Source organism: Dermochelys coriacea, chromosome 9 (genome assembly GCF_009764565.3).
Source record: "Dermochelys coriacea isolate rDerCor1 chromosome 9, rDerCor1.pri.v4, whole genome shotgun sequence".
In the NCBI taxonomy this organism is placed as follows: domain Eukaryota; kingdom Metazoa; phylum Chordata; order Testudines; family Dermochelyidae; genus Dermochelys; species Dermochelys coriacea.
In genome coordinates, this window is record NC_050076.1 from 56,377,487 (window position 1) to 56,391,477 (window position 13,991).

General features: G+C 47.8%; 1 protein-coding gene across 16 annotated transcripts in view; it reads right to left on the bottom strand.

The window, feature by feature from the left end:
• Positions 1–13,991, bottom strand: part of FARP2 (FERM, ARH/RhoGEF and pleckstrin domain protein 2) — a 257,803-nt gene that overhangs the window by 82,588 nt on the left and 161,224 nt on the right. The gene's annotated exons all lie outside the window — the stretch shown is intronic.

Sequence of the window (13,991 nt, forward strand, 5' to 3'; positions counted from 1 at the left end):
AGTCAGATCAGTCTGTCCAAGGGATGATAACTTGGTTGATTGACTGACCTCAGCCACATCTGAAGAGGACATAGGCACAATCTGGAATGTTGGACTACCTGTGTGCATGAAGCCATATGGCCTAGCAATCTCAGGCATACTCAGGCTGGGGGTGAGGGTTGAGACTGAAGCGCCAGACATGGGTGGCAAATTGCTTGTAATCACTTGGTTGGCAGAAACAGTCTCAAACATGTAGAGTCTATCAGGGCCCTAGTAAACTTGATTCTTTGAGTTGGAATCAGTGTTGACTTTCTACTGTTCAGGATGAGACCTAAATGACTGAGTAGGTATTGTGTGACATGAATGTGACAGAGGACTCCCTCTCTGGACTTGCCCTTCAATAACCCACCATCTAAATATGGAAAGATATGAATTCCCCTCTTCCTGAGGTACACTGCTACCACAATCATGCACTTGATATAAATCTGTGGAGTGGAAGACTGGCCAAAAAATTGCACAATGTACTGGTAGTGCCAGCCAACCACAATAAATCTGAGGAACTTCCTGTGGCTCGGGAAGATTGCTATGTGGAAATAAGTATCCTGAAGGTCCAGAGCATCAAACAGTCATGATTTAAGGCGGGGAGAATACACATTGCATCTACTCAAAGAAGAACAGCTTTTTATTTAGCTTTATCACAGACAAGAACAGCTTTATCACAGACAAGTTTACACAGGAAATGTAATTAAGTATAAAATAGAATGTAAGTATTTTAATACTATCACTATAGTGCATTGCTCACACAAGGATCCTAAAAGGATACAGGTGAGCATTTTCACACTGTACCATAAAACTTCTCTACTTAAAGTTACAAATTCTTTTCTGACTCCTTCCAAGAAGCTGGGTGGGTCTTGAGACACCTACTCTGAAATACTTTGTGATATTGCACTCCATATGATTTCATGAAAATATGCTAATGAGTGTGAATATAATGTAACTGGAATATGCTTAATGCAAAAGGTATACAAAGCTTTTAATCTACTGAGTGTGGTCAACCTATTTGTATAAATGTATCTTTCTTGTATCTGAAACTAGAAATATGAAATATAACTCTGAGGTCCTACTGTAATTATGAATGAATTATGTAATTAATGGTGGTTTGGAAGCTTTATGGCTCCCATCAACTAGGACAATTGGTTGTAAATGGCTCAGTTTACTTGCAAGCCTTCCTGTGAGTCAGGCCAGGAAGAATGAAGGCTTGGGGTCTCACAGGACATGTGACCATGTCACCTGGTACTGGAATCCATCTTAAACCTGGTGCTTTTCCATTTAAAAGGAGGGGTGCAGACCCAGAGAGACAAAAGATTCCCACCTTGTGCCAAAGCTATATAAGGGGGTTTCTAACCATCCAAGGAGTGAAGTTTTGGAATAGCCTTCCAAGGGAAGCAGTGGGGGCAAAAGATATATCTGGCTTTAAGATTCTACTCAATAAGTTTATGGAGGAGATGGTATGATGGGATAATGTGATTTTGGTAATTAATTGATCTTTAAATATTCAGGGTAAATAGGCCTAATCCCCTGAGATGGGATATTAGATGGATGGGATCTGAGTTACCCAGGAAAGAATTTTCTGTAGTACCTGGCTGGTGAATCTTGCCCATATGCTCAGGGTTTAGCTGATCGCCATATTTGGGGTCGGGAAGGAATTTTCCTCCAGGGCAGATTGGAGAGGCCCTGGAGGTTTTTCGCCTTCCTCTGTAGCATGGGGCACGGGTCACTTGAGGGAGGATTCTCTGCTCCTTGAAGTCTTTAAACCACAATTTGAGGACTTCAATAGCTCAGACATAGGTGAGGTTTTTCGTAGGAGTGGGTGGGTGAGATTCTGTGGCCTGCGTTGTGCAGGAGGTCGGACTAGATGATCAGAATGGTCCCTTCTGACCTTAGTATCTATGAATCTATGAACAGAACAAAGGAGGCGGCAATCATGAAAAATCCCCTAGCTACCACCTGAGCTGGAACAAGGACTGTACCGGGAAAAGGATTGGGCCCAGACTAGAAAGGAGCCTAATCTGTGAAAGAAGCTTATTGGAACATCTTTGAGGGTGAGACTTTCAGTTTCTTAAATGTATTAGGCCAAGACTTGCATGTTTTGTTTTATTTTGCTTCGTAACTTACTTTGTTCTGTCTGTTATTACCTGGAACCACTTAAATCCTACTTTTTTTATTTAATAAAAATCACTTTTGCTTATTAATTAACTCAGAGTAAGTAATTAATACCTGGGGGAGCAAACAGCTGTGCATATCTCTCTATCAGTGTTTTAGACAGCGGACAATGTATGAGTTTACCCTTGTGACAAAGCTCTGTCCTTGACTTCGTGGGTCCCGTGTTTCCTGGTGGATTTCGCTAGCCTCAGAGACTCACTGTGACCCTCCACGTAACCCTTCTTTCTCTAGAGACAAGGGTCACAGTCTACTGAGCCATTTTCATCATAAGCCAGCGAGGGAGGTGAGGAGAAGTTATCCTTCCTTGCACAGTCTCTGTTGTCTCCCAGTCTCAGTGATTAAACAGGGGGCAAAGGTGTTGGGGGGGGGAAGCCCAGGCCCACCCTCTACTCCGGGCTTCAGCCCAGGGACCCTAATAGTATCAGCTATGGTAGCTGACCTTTTAGAAACATGACATGTACAATTCCCTGGGCTACTTCCTCACAGCAGCCCCCACTTCCTCAAGCTCCACTTCACCCTTACCTCAGGGCCTCCCTCCTTGTGCCTGATATGGTGTGTACTACTCAGCCTCTCCAACAGCGCAACTTCTTCCCACAGCTCCTGACATGCACAGCCACCTGACTGACTGGGAGGCTTTTAACTAGTTTCAGCCAGCCCTTAATTGGCTTCAGGTCTCCCAATCTACATAGCATTCTCCCTGCCTTCTGGAAAGTTCTTAATTGGCCCCAAGTGTCTTAATTGATCTGGAGCAGCTGCCAATTCACTTAACCTGGTACCAGGGATTTGTTTAGCCTGGAGCTAATATATCTATCTCCCACTACTTTTCTATAGCCATCTGGCCTTGCCCCGTCACATATCCCCCCCGCTCAACACCATAGAGTTGGGCAACTTGGGACGCCAGGCAGTATGCTCATGACAGACCATCAGCGTTGCCATGGTGGCATCCAGCCCTGTGCCGTATGCGGAACTGGAAAGGTTGGAGGGATAAGAACCACCTGGTGACTCTTGCATTCTTTTCCTTATTCCGCTGCATCCACTGGAGGGGTGCATGGTCCGTCACAAGAGTAAATCGCCAACCTAAGAGGTAATAACGCAGTGTCTCCATAGTCCATTTGACAGCAAGGCATTCTCTCTCGACTACTGCGTATTTCTGTTCTCTTGGGAGAAGCTTTCTGCTTAGGTAGAGGATCGGGTGTTCCTCTTCTCCCACCATTTGCGACAGAACTGCTCCCAACCCCACCTCGGAAGCGCCTGTTTGTAAAATAAATTCCCTGTTAAAGTCCAGGGCTATGAATACGGGGTAATTACAGAGGGCCATCCGAAGGTCTGTAAATGCCCCCTCTGCTGTGCCGGTCCACTTTACCATGTCTGGACCTCGGGCCTTCACCAGGTCTGTTAGGGGACTTGCCCTAGTGGCGAAGTGGGGAATAAACCATCGGTAGTAGCCTACCACGCCTAGGAACGCGCGGACCAGATTCTTTTGGGTTGGCCGGGGCCAGTTTTGAATTGCCTCTAGCTTATTCGTTTGGGGCTTCACTATGCCCCTTCCCACAATATATCCCAGGTACCTAGCCTCTGCTAGCCCTATGGCGCATTTAGCAGGATTAGCAGTGAGGCCAGCCCGCTTTTAGGTGCGCAGTACTGCCTCAACTTTCTCCAAGTGGGTTCCCCAGTCTGGCATATGGATGATGACATCATCTAGGTATGCAGCTGCATAACTAGTATGGGAGCGCAGCAGCTTATCCATGAGGTGCTGGAATGTGGCTGGGCCCCATGTAGCCCAAAAGGGAGGAGGATGTACTGGAATAGCCCATCCGGGGTGGAGAATGCCGTCTTTTCTTTAGCTTCTTTGGTCAGAGGAATCTGCCAGTATCCTTTTGTCAGATCCAGTGTAGTCAAGAATCGGGTACTACCCAGTTGGTCAACCAGTTCATCAATGCGTGGTATGGGGTATGCATCAAACTGGGATATTTCATTCAGTCGGCAAAAGTCATTACAGAATCTCATGGTACCATCAGGTTTAGGCACTAGAACAATTGGACTGGACCACTGACTGTAAGATTCTTCAAAAACCCCTAATTCTAACATTTTCTTTACTTCAGCCTTGATTTCCTCTCTTTTGGCTGCTGGGATTCAGTAAGGTCTCAATGTTACCTTGGCTCTGGGGATTTTGTGGATATGGTGATAGGTCTCAGCTGTCCGCCCCGGTTTTGTAGAGAACACATCTCTGTTGCGATTAATCATGTCGGCTGGCTCGATCTTTTGGATCGGCATCAAGTCGGATGATATCCTCACTTGCTCGTGTAAGTTATCCTCCTAGAGAAGGGTCTCCTGCATGACTAAGCATGCCTCTCGATCGTGCCAAGGTTTTAGAAGCTTGATGTGGTAAATTTGCTCCGATTTCCGGCGGCCTGGCTGCCACACCTTATAGTTCACCTCTCCCAAGGCGTCGATTATTTCGTAGGGTCCCTGCCACTGGGCCAACAGTTTACCTTCTGCTGTGGGCACCAGTACCATCACCCAATCCCCTAGTTGGAACCGTCGAAGCTTCGCTTGGTGGTTATAATGGGTTCGTTGGGTCTCCTGCGCTCTCTCCAAGTGTTCCAGTACAATAGGCGTAATTCGAGCTATCCGATCTCTCATCTGCAGTACATGCTCAACTATGTTCCTTCCGGGATTTGGCTCCTCTTCCCAGGCTTCTCTGGCTATATCCAATATGCCCCAAGGGTGGCACCCATATAGTAGTTCGAATGGAGAGAAACCCGTGGAGGCTTGCGGAACCTCCCGGATGGCGAACATGAGGTAAGGCAATAGGGTATCCCAATCTTTCCCATCCCGGCTCACCATTTTCTTGATCATGGCCTTGAGGGTCCTATTGAACCTTTCCACAAGGCCATCTGTTTGCCGGTGGTATACAGAGGTCCATAAGGCTTGTACATGGAGCCATGAACAGAGATCTTTCATCAACTTGGACATGAAAGGTGTCCCTTGATCAGTCAATATCCCATTGGGTAGCCCAACCCGGACAAACATCTGTACTAGCTCCTTAGCTATTGTCTTGGAAGCTGTGTTGCGCAGGGGAACAGCTTCTGCGTACCGGGTTGCATAGTCCAGTACAACAAGCACATGTTGGTGGCCCCGAGCTGTCTTCTCTAGGGGCCCTACCAGATCCATGGCTATCCGTTCAAAAGGAACCTCTATTATTGGAAGAGGTATCAAAGGAGCCGGCAAGTGCGGGCGAGGGTTATGTAACTGACACGCCGGACAAGAGGTGCAGTATCGCCGGACATCTTCATGTACTCTTGGCCAGAAGAACCTCCACAGGATCCGTGCCTGGGTTTTCTCTACCCCTAGGTGTCCTCCAAACAGATGACTGTGGGCAAGACTCAATATGGCTTTTTGATGTTTTCGTGGCACCAGAACTTGTTGTATCTCTTGCTCCTGCATTTGGCACCACACGGTACAGGAGATCTTTCTTCACTATAAAGTAAGGTCTGGGACCCTGGACCTTCCCATCCACTGATATCCCATCAATCTCGGCCACCTCTTTCCTGGCGTTATCATATCTGGGGTCCTCTGCCTGGTCCCGCCCAAAAGTCTCTCTCCCGGGACTAACCTGACCAAGCTCCCAGGGGCCGGCTTCTGCTTCTTCCAACGGCTCACCACCGTCATGGCTGGGGGCAGCTTCCAGCTCACCTTCTGTGGTGGAAGTTTCTCTGCTGGCTGCTCATGTCCTTCTGCCTACTAGGGAGGTCTTCTGCTCCTGGGTCAGGATCTGGGTTCCCAAGGCCTTCGCGGCCTTCCTCTCTTTTTTTTGTCTTCCGGGTCTTTCGGGGGGCTGAGAACAGATCCTGAGAAATCTCAGCGAACATTGGGGGTTGACATTCCCATGGTGATGAGTCGCTGTCCTCAGGGTCCCCACCTCCCTCCAGCCTCTCTGGGGGGAGTAAATTATCAAACCCTGGATAGTCCCTCCCAAGGACTACAGGATATGGGAGTTTAGGAACTACGCCCACGGTCACCTCAATGGGGTTTCCCTAAACCTCTATCTCCACTGGGATGGTGGGGTAATGGCTCACGGCCCCATGCACGCACGTCACTGCTACGCATTTGGCTTGTAGCAGCTGACTATTGTTTACCAGTTTACCCGATATGAGGGTGATAGCACTCCCAGAGTCCACAAGCGCTGTAGTCTCTGCTCCATTATCCTCACTGGACTGGTGTAATTATGCGGGGCTAATGTGACCCCGCGAGGTGGATAAGGGAGCATGGGACCTCCCAATCCCCCAAGTTACATTGTATAGGCTCCTCAGTGCTGGGACACTGTGCTGCTATGTGTCCCCACTCCCCACATGCATAACATCTATAATTGCTTTTAATCACTCCCCTATCCTGGGGGTTAGGGGGTTTAGTCCTGGGGTTCCCCCCACTCAGGCCAATCCCTTCCATCTGGGGTTCCTGCTGGTTTTCGGCCCCCCCCTTCATCCACCTAGGACTCCCCGGGGGTTTGGCTGCCCAACCTTCCAGGGTTGGGATCAGGTGCTTGCTTCGAAAGGGGCCTTCCTTGGGTAGTTCGGTCAGTTCCCTGGCTGTCATCCGTCTTTCTACCAGTGTGATCATCTCGTCATACGTGGACGGATCGTTCTGGCCTACCCATCTACGGAGATCTGGCGGCAGTCCCCGCATGTAATGGTCTATGATCAGGGTCTCCAAAATCTCCTCCGGCCTGCACACCTCGGGCTGTAACCACTTCCGTGCGAGGTGTATGAGGTTGAATAGTTGGGACCTCGGGGGTTTGTTCTCCTGGTGTTTCCATGCACAGAACCTCTGGGCCCTTATTGCTCCCATTATCCCTGATCGTGCCTTCAGACAGGTATAGTCAGTGGCATCCGTGGCAGGCAAGTCAAAGTAGGCCTTCTGGACCTCTCCACACAAAAAAGGGGCAAGAATGCTGGCCCACTGCTCCTGGGGCCACTCCTCATGCTGAGCAGTCCTTTCGAATGAGAGGAGATATGCCTCTACGTCATCTCCTGACGTCATCTTTGACAGATAACCAGTGGCCCTCAGGGTTCGCGTCCTGTCGGACCCCCGGGCCTGGGTGGTGAGGATTTTCAGCTGGTCCACCACCTCTCTCAAGAGGGCACGATCTTGGGTTGCCTGGCTCATCAATAATTGATTGGTTTCCTGCTGTAGCCGCATAGACTCCTGTTGTGCCATTGCCTGAAATCGGGTAGCCTCCTGTTGGACCCCTGTGACTTGTACCAGAGCTCTTACCACCTCCTCCATTGTGGTATAAAGCAAACAAACAAAAACCAAAACAAAAAATAATCCAAAACCCCAGAGCACTTTTTTTTTTAAACCTCTTTCTTCCGCCACGCTGTGAACGAAGTCCAACTCCTGACACCAGTTGTGACAAAGCTTTGTCCTTGCCTCCGTGGGTCCCGCATTTCCTGGCAGATTTCGCTAGCCTCAGAGGCTCACTGTGACCCTCCACGTAACCCTTCTTTCTCTAGAGACAAGGGTCACAGTCTACTGAGCCATTTTCATCATAAGCCAGTGAGGGAGGTGAGGAGAAGTTATCCTTCCTTGCACAGTCTCTATTGTCTCCCAGTCTCAGTGATTAAACAGGGGGCAAAGGTGTGGGGGGGGGAGCCCGGGCCCACTCTTTAATCCGGGCTCCAGTCCAGGGACCCTAATAATATCAGCTATGGTAGCTGACCTTTTAGAAACATGACATGTACAATTCCCTGGGCTACTTCCCCCACAGCAGCCCTCACTTCCTCAAGCTCCACTTCACCCTTACCTCAGGGCCTCCTTCCTTGTGCCTGATATAGTGTGTACTACTCAGCCTCTCCAACAGCGCAACTTCTTCCCACAGCTCCTGACATGCACAGCCACCTGACTGACTGGGAGGCTTTTAACTAGTTTCAGCCAGCCCTTGATTGGCTTCAGGTCTCCCAATCTACATAGCATTCTCCCTGCCTTCTGGAAAGTTCTTAATTGGCCCCAAGTGTCTTAATTGACCTGGAGCAGCTTCCATTTCACTTAACCTGGTACCAGGGATTTGTTTAGCCTGGAGCTAATATATCTATCTCCCACTACTTTTCTACAGCCATCTGGCCTTGCCCCGTCACACCCTGTATAAGCTTTATATGGAGTAAAACGGATTTTTGGGGGGTTTGGATCCCATTGGGAACTGGGTGTCTGGGTGGTAGAGATAGGAACACTTCTTAAGCTGTTTTCAGTTGAGTCTTCAGCTTTGGGAATCATGGTTAAGACCTGAGTCCATGTTAGAGCAGACTGGTGTGTCTGACTCAACAAGGCAGGGTTCTGGAGGCCCAAATTGGCAGAGAAAACGGCCTCAGAGGTAGTCTCAGCACATCAGGTGACAGTCCCAAGGGGTCTCTATGACCAAACCCATCACATACTTTATCTTAGGATCTCTATCATCAGGAATCTTGCTGAATGAGAGAGAATTCCTCGGATGGAGTAAGATGCCGTGTTTCTGAGTGATCTTCTACATAACTAGACTCAGAGTCTTCAAATCAACTGAGAACCATAACTGTCTGAGGTAGCTGATGCTATCAACATTATTAATAAGGGGGTATTGAAACTTTGTCTCTCCTGAGGTGGTAAGGACCCTTAATTTCTCAACCATGGGGGACACATACTTGGGGGGAGGAGGCATGAACACCCGGTGGGATGGGGTGTGGAACAGTGACAATACAAGTTTCCCTCTACGACAGGATTGAAAGGATTATGATTGGTTTTGTTTTCCTGGAGAAGGCTCAGCTATCAAGGATTTGTGAAATGATGCCTATGGCCAGGGCATTGCAGAAGATGACATACATAAATTTCTCAGTGCCAGGAGCAGAAGACAGGTAAATCTGAGGGGCTCACAAACCTCAGTGTTCTCCCCTGGAAGACCCAAGAACAATTTGTGATAGTCCATCACCAAGCAACTCAGCCCTTCTGCAATCTTATTCTCCTTTTCTGCTGAGTGACAATAAGAAATGTCTTACAGTGGGACTGCCCATTCATACTAATGGGGTTCCCCAACACAGGAGACATGCTCATCTTGCTTACTGTTTGTTTATACAGAACATGATATCGAGACTGTCTGAATCAGGACAAGCTACTTTCATAATCAGCAACCTGAAGTTCCTTTGCACACTCAGAATGACACTCTCTTCCAAAACATTTATGTACAATTGCTATACTTGTAGAAACGAAATGCCCTCGGCTGAAGTCTCTACACACTAGCTCTTCAACCCAGTGCATGATTCATCTAGGATCACTACAATTATACCCACGTAATAATATCCTGCAGCAGTCCAACTAGGTACATAATTCAGTAAATTTTTAAAAAGGACCAGCATTTACATGAATATCTAAAGTTATATTAGTTTGGATAAAACTTACAAGGTTCATCAACCTTCATGATTCAGGATATACGTTGACCATGAAAAAGAGTTATGAAAAAGTCCCCATGTGAAACAGAACTGCATGCTTAGGTGCATTATTTTGCTATTTTTCACATTCCTCTGAAGCATCTGGCATTGGTCACTGTTAGTGACAGGATAATGGACTAGATGCACCACTGATCTGTTTCAGTTTGACACTTGAATTATTTTTGCTTCTTTGTTCAGATACACTGAGAAGTACTCAAACTCTATCCACAAAAATGTTAGATTTAACTCTCAAGTGACAGCAAAAAATGGTTACTCACCTTTCATAACTGTTGTTCCTTTGAGATGTGTTGCTCATGTCTATTCCATTCTAGGTGTGTGCACGCCCACATGCACAGTTCTCAGAGACTTTTGTGTTACCAGTCTCCGTACGGTCAGCCCCCTTGAGTGCCGCGCTCATGTGTCGGTATATCAGGTGCCACTGGCCCTACGCCCTCTCAGTTCCGGCTTACCGGCAATTCTGACAGAGGGGCAGAAGGGCGGGTAATGTAATGGACATGAGCAACACATCTCGAAGAACAACAGTAATGAAAGGTAGGTAACCGTTTTTTCTTCTTTGAGCGCTTGCTCATGTCGATTACATTCTAGGTGACTCACAAGCAGTATCCCTGGAGGTAGGCTTGGAGTTCACGGATGTATGGATTGTAACACCGCTCTACCGAAGTCAGAGTTGTCTCGGGCTTGCTGGGTAAGTGCACAGTGAAACATGAATATATGGATGGACAACCAGGTGCTGGCCCTGCAGGTATCAAAAATTGGCATATGGGCCAGGAAGGCCGCCACTGAGGCTTGTGCTCTAGTTGAGTGGGCAGTTACGATCGCTGGTGGAGGCACCTTTGCCTGATCATAACAGAATTAGATGCAGGTGATGAGCCAAGATAAAATTCTATGGGTGGACACTGGCCAACCTTTCATCCTATCTGCCACCATGATGAACAATCGCGTTGACTTACTAAATGGCTTGGTCCTTTTGATGTAGGCTAGCGCTCTCCTGACATCCAGGGAGTGCAACCTATGTTCCTTCTCAGACTTATGAGGCTTTGGGAATACTACTGTCAAGAATATTTTCTGCCTCATGTGAAATTGCAAAACCACCTTCGACAGGAAAGCCAGATGCGGCCGCAGCTGGACCTTGTCCTTAAAAAACACCGTATAGGGCGGCACTGATGTACGTGCTCTAATCTCGGAAACCCTTTTGGCAGAAGTTATCGTCACCAGGAATGACACTTCCAGGGGAGCAGAAGAAGGGACCAGGATGCTGTGAGGTTATCTAATTAAAATATAACCATATAGATCATTGTTGCAACCATGGTACAATATTTGCTGCAAATGTATAACAAAGGTTGTCGAGTGAGATGTCTATGAAAAGGTTATGATTTGCTGGTTATGGTTATGCAATCTGTATGCATGTATCATTTTTGTATGTGAATTTATAGGTATTGGCTTTATACTTGGATTTCAAATGTTTGCTCCTGGGGAAACGCCCACAAGATAAAGCCCTGCACATCTTGGAGGGCCTATTCAAATTAAGTGGCTCATCAAGAAACACTTGGTTGACAATGGACCATCTACACTGAGTGTACTGTCATGTAAACATGCTCTCTGGAGTGTAGGTAATGGTTTCTTGCAATGACTGAGAGAATATGTGACTTGCCCATGTGACTCCAAACTCCAGCTTGTTGCTGTAATTTTCCACAGTAAGAACAATGGGATGCCCTACAAATGGCAAATGCTATAAAAGGCCCTGGAAACACCTCTATTTGGTCTTCAATCCTGCTACTTACCTCTGGAGGAACTTTGCTACAAACTGAGGTTCTGAACAAAGGACTGAATGATCCATCCAAGCTGTGGATGTATTCTAGAGACGTGACCTAAGCCAGCAGTTTATTCCATCACTGCTACAAGCCTGAACCAAGAACTTTGCCATTAGTGTATGTAATTGATTCCTTTAACCAATTTTAACTCTCACCTTTCTTTTTCTTTCTCTTTCTTTCTTTCTTTCTATAAATAAAACTTTAGATCTTAGATACTAAGGGATTGGCATCAGTGCGATTTTGGGGTAAGATCTAAGTTATATATTGACCTGGGTGTGTGGTTGGTCCTTTGGGATCAGAAAAACCTATTATTTGATGAGACTGGTTATAAAGAACCATTCATCTCGGAATCCAGTGTTTTTGGTGGTGATATAAGAACTGCAATGCCTGAGGAAACTGCCTTTATATTTTTTTGTTAGCCAGTTTGATGAAACAGGAGTTTACTTTTGTGGCTGGTTTGGTATAGCTTATAAAAGAATAACCACCAGTTTTGGGTTGTGTTTGCCCTATTTCTCAGCAGTTCATCCTGAATTTGGCACCCTCAGTTGTGACCCACTAAAGCATGGTTACAAGATGGGAACAGGGTGCAAAGGGGACTTTCATGAGCCACGTGAGCACCAGATTCAGGTCTCATGGAGGGACTGGATCCCGGACTTGGGGGTAGAGCCACTCCAGACCTTTTAAGAACCGGATCGTCAGGTTATGAGTGAAGACCGACCTGCCCTGGAATGGAGGGTGAAAGGCTGATATAGCGGCCAAGTAGACCTTAACTGATGAAAGGAACAAACCCTGGAGCTTCAGGTACATAAGGTAGTCCAGGATTAACTGCAGCAAGGGCTGCTCAGGCCTAACCTCTTGGGTCGAGGCCCAGCATGTGAATCGTTTCCATTTGATGAGACAGATCACTCTAGTAGAGGGCTTTCTACTAGCCAGTAGGACCTGCTGGACTCAGGCCGAGCACTCCTGCTCTTCAGTAGTTAATCACGGAGCAACCAAGCTGTGAAGTGCAGTGCTGCCAGATTCGGGTGCAGAAGCCAGCTGTGATTCTGCGACAGAAGATCTGGCAACTGCATCAGGGTTGTCACAGACTGGTCCACCGGCTGAACCGGTGCTGGCGAGGCCAAGCCAGGGCTATCAGGATAATCTTGGCTTTGTTTTGCTTGATCTTAATGAGGACTCTGTGAAACAACAGCACCAGCAGGAAAGTGTTCATCAGAGGCCCTCAACCATGGAAGTAAGAAGGTGTCTGGCAAGGAGCCCCTGTCGAGCCCCCGAAATGAGCAGAACCTGTGACAGACACTTCCTGTTCTGACACGTTGTGAACAAATCCACAGAGGGAGACCCCCACTTTCAGAAGTTCTGGTAGATCACATCAGGCTGGAGTGACCACTCGTAGTGAAAAGAGAAGGTTCTGCTAAGGTGATCTGCCGATACTTTTCTGGTTCCTGGGAGGTGTGCTGCCACAAGATGAATGGCATGCTGCACACAAAAGTCCCAGAGCCAGAAGGCTTCCTGGCAGGGGGCTGACAACCTGGCTCTGCCTTGCTTGTTGATATAAAACATTGTGGCGATATTGTCCATCAGGACTTGAACTACTTTGTCTTGTAACTGGGACCGAAAAGATTGGCAGGTCAGCAAACTGCCCTGAGCTCCTGACATTTATGTGGAAGAAGCATCAACTTCTGACCAATGGTCCAGTGTACTGAGCTCACCCAAGTTGGCTCCCCAACCCAGGTCTGAAGCGTCAGACATCAGAGTTAGAGACTGGGGTGGGGAAGGGGACTCCCTGCAACACCAATTTGGGGTCCAACCACCACACCAGCAATGACCGGATGTGGTTGAGCATCTTGACTGCCAGGTCCGGGTCATGCCTGCTGAGGATGTAGACTGACGTCAACCACACTTGCAGCAGCCGGAGGTGAAGCTGAGCATGATGGACCATGTGAGTACAGGCAGCCATGTGGCATAGCAACCTTAGGCAAGTGCAGGCGGTGGTGAGCAGGTGGCCCTCACATGGGAGATTACGTCCGACATGGCTCAGAAACGGGCCTCTGGAAGGAATGCCCCGATGAACTCTACCCATTGCACTGGTACAAGGGTCCATTTCTTTTTGTTCACTAACAGGCCCAGGTGCCACACCAGATCGAGGCTGCTCTCCACTTAATCCTGCAATCTGCCCTTGATGAGCCAATTGTTGAGATAAGGACAGACCTGGACCCCCCCCCCCCCAATGCCTCAGGTAAGCAGCTACTGGGGCCATACATTTTGTAAAGATCTGCAAGGCCAAGGAGAGGCCAAAGGGAAGCACCATGAACTGGAAATGGCGCTGGCCCACCATAAAGCGAGGGAATCGTCTCTGTCCTTGGAAGACAGAGATATGGAAATAAGTGTCTTTAAGTAGAGAGACCTGTCTCCCAGATCCGGGGAGGGGATGAGGAAGTCCAAGGATACCATGCGAAACTTCAATGTCGAGAGATACTTGTTGAGCTGTCACAGGTCCAGAATG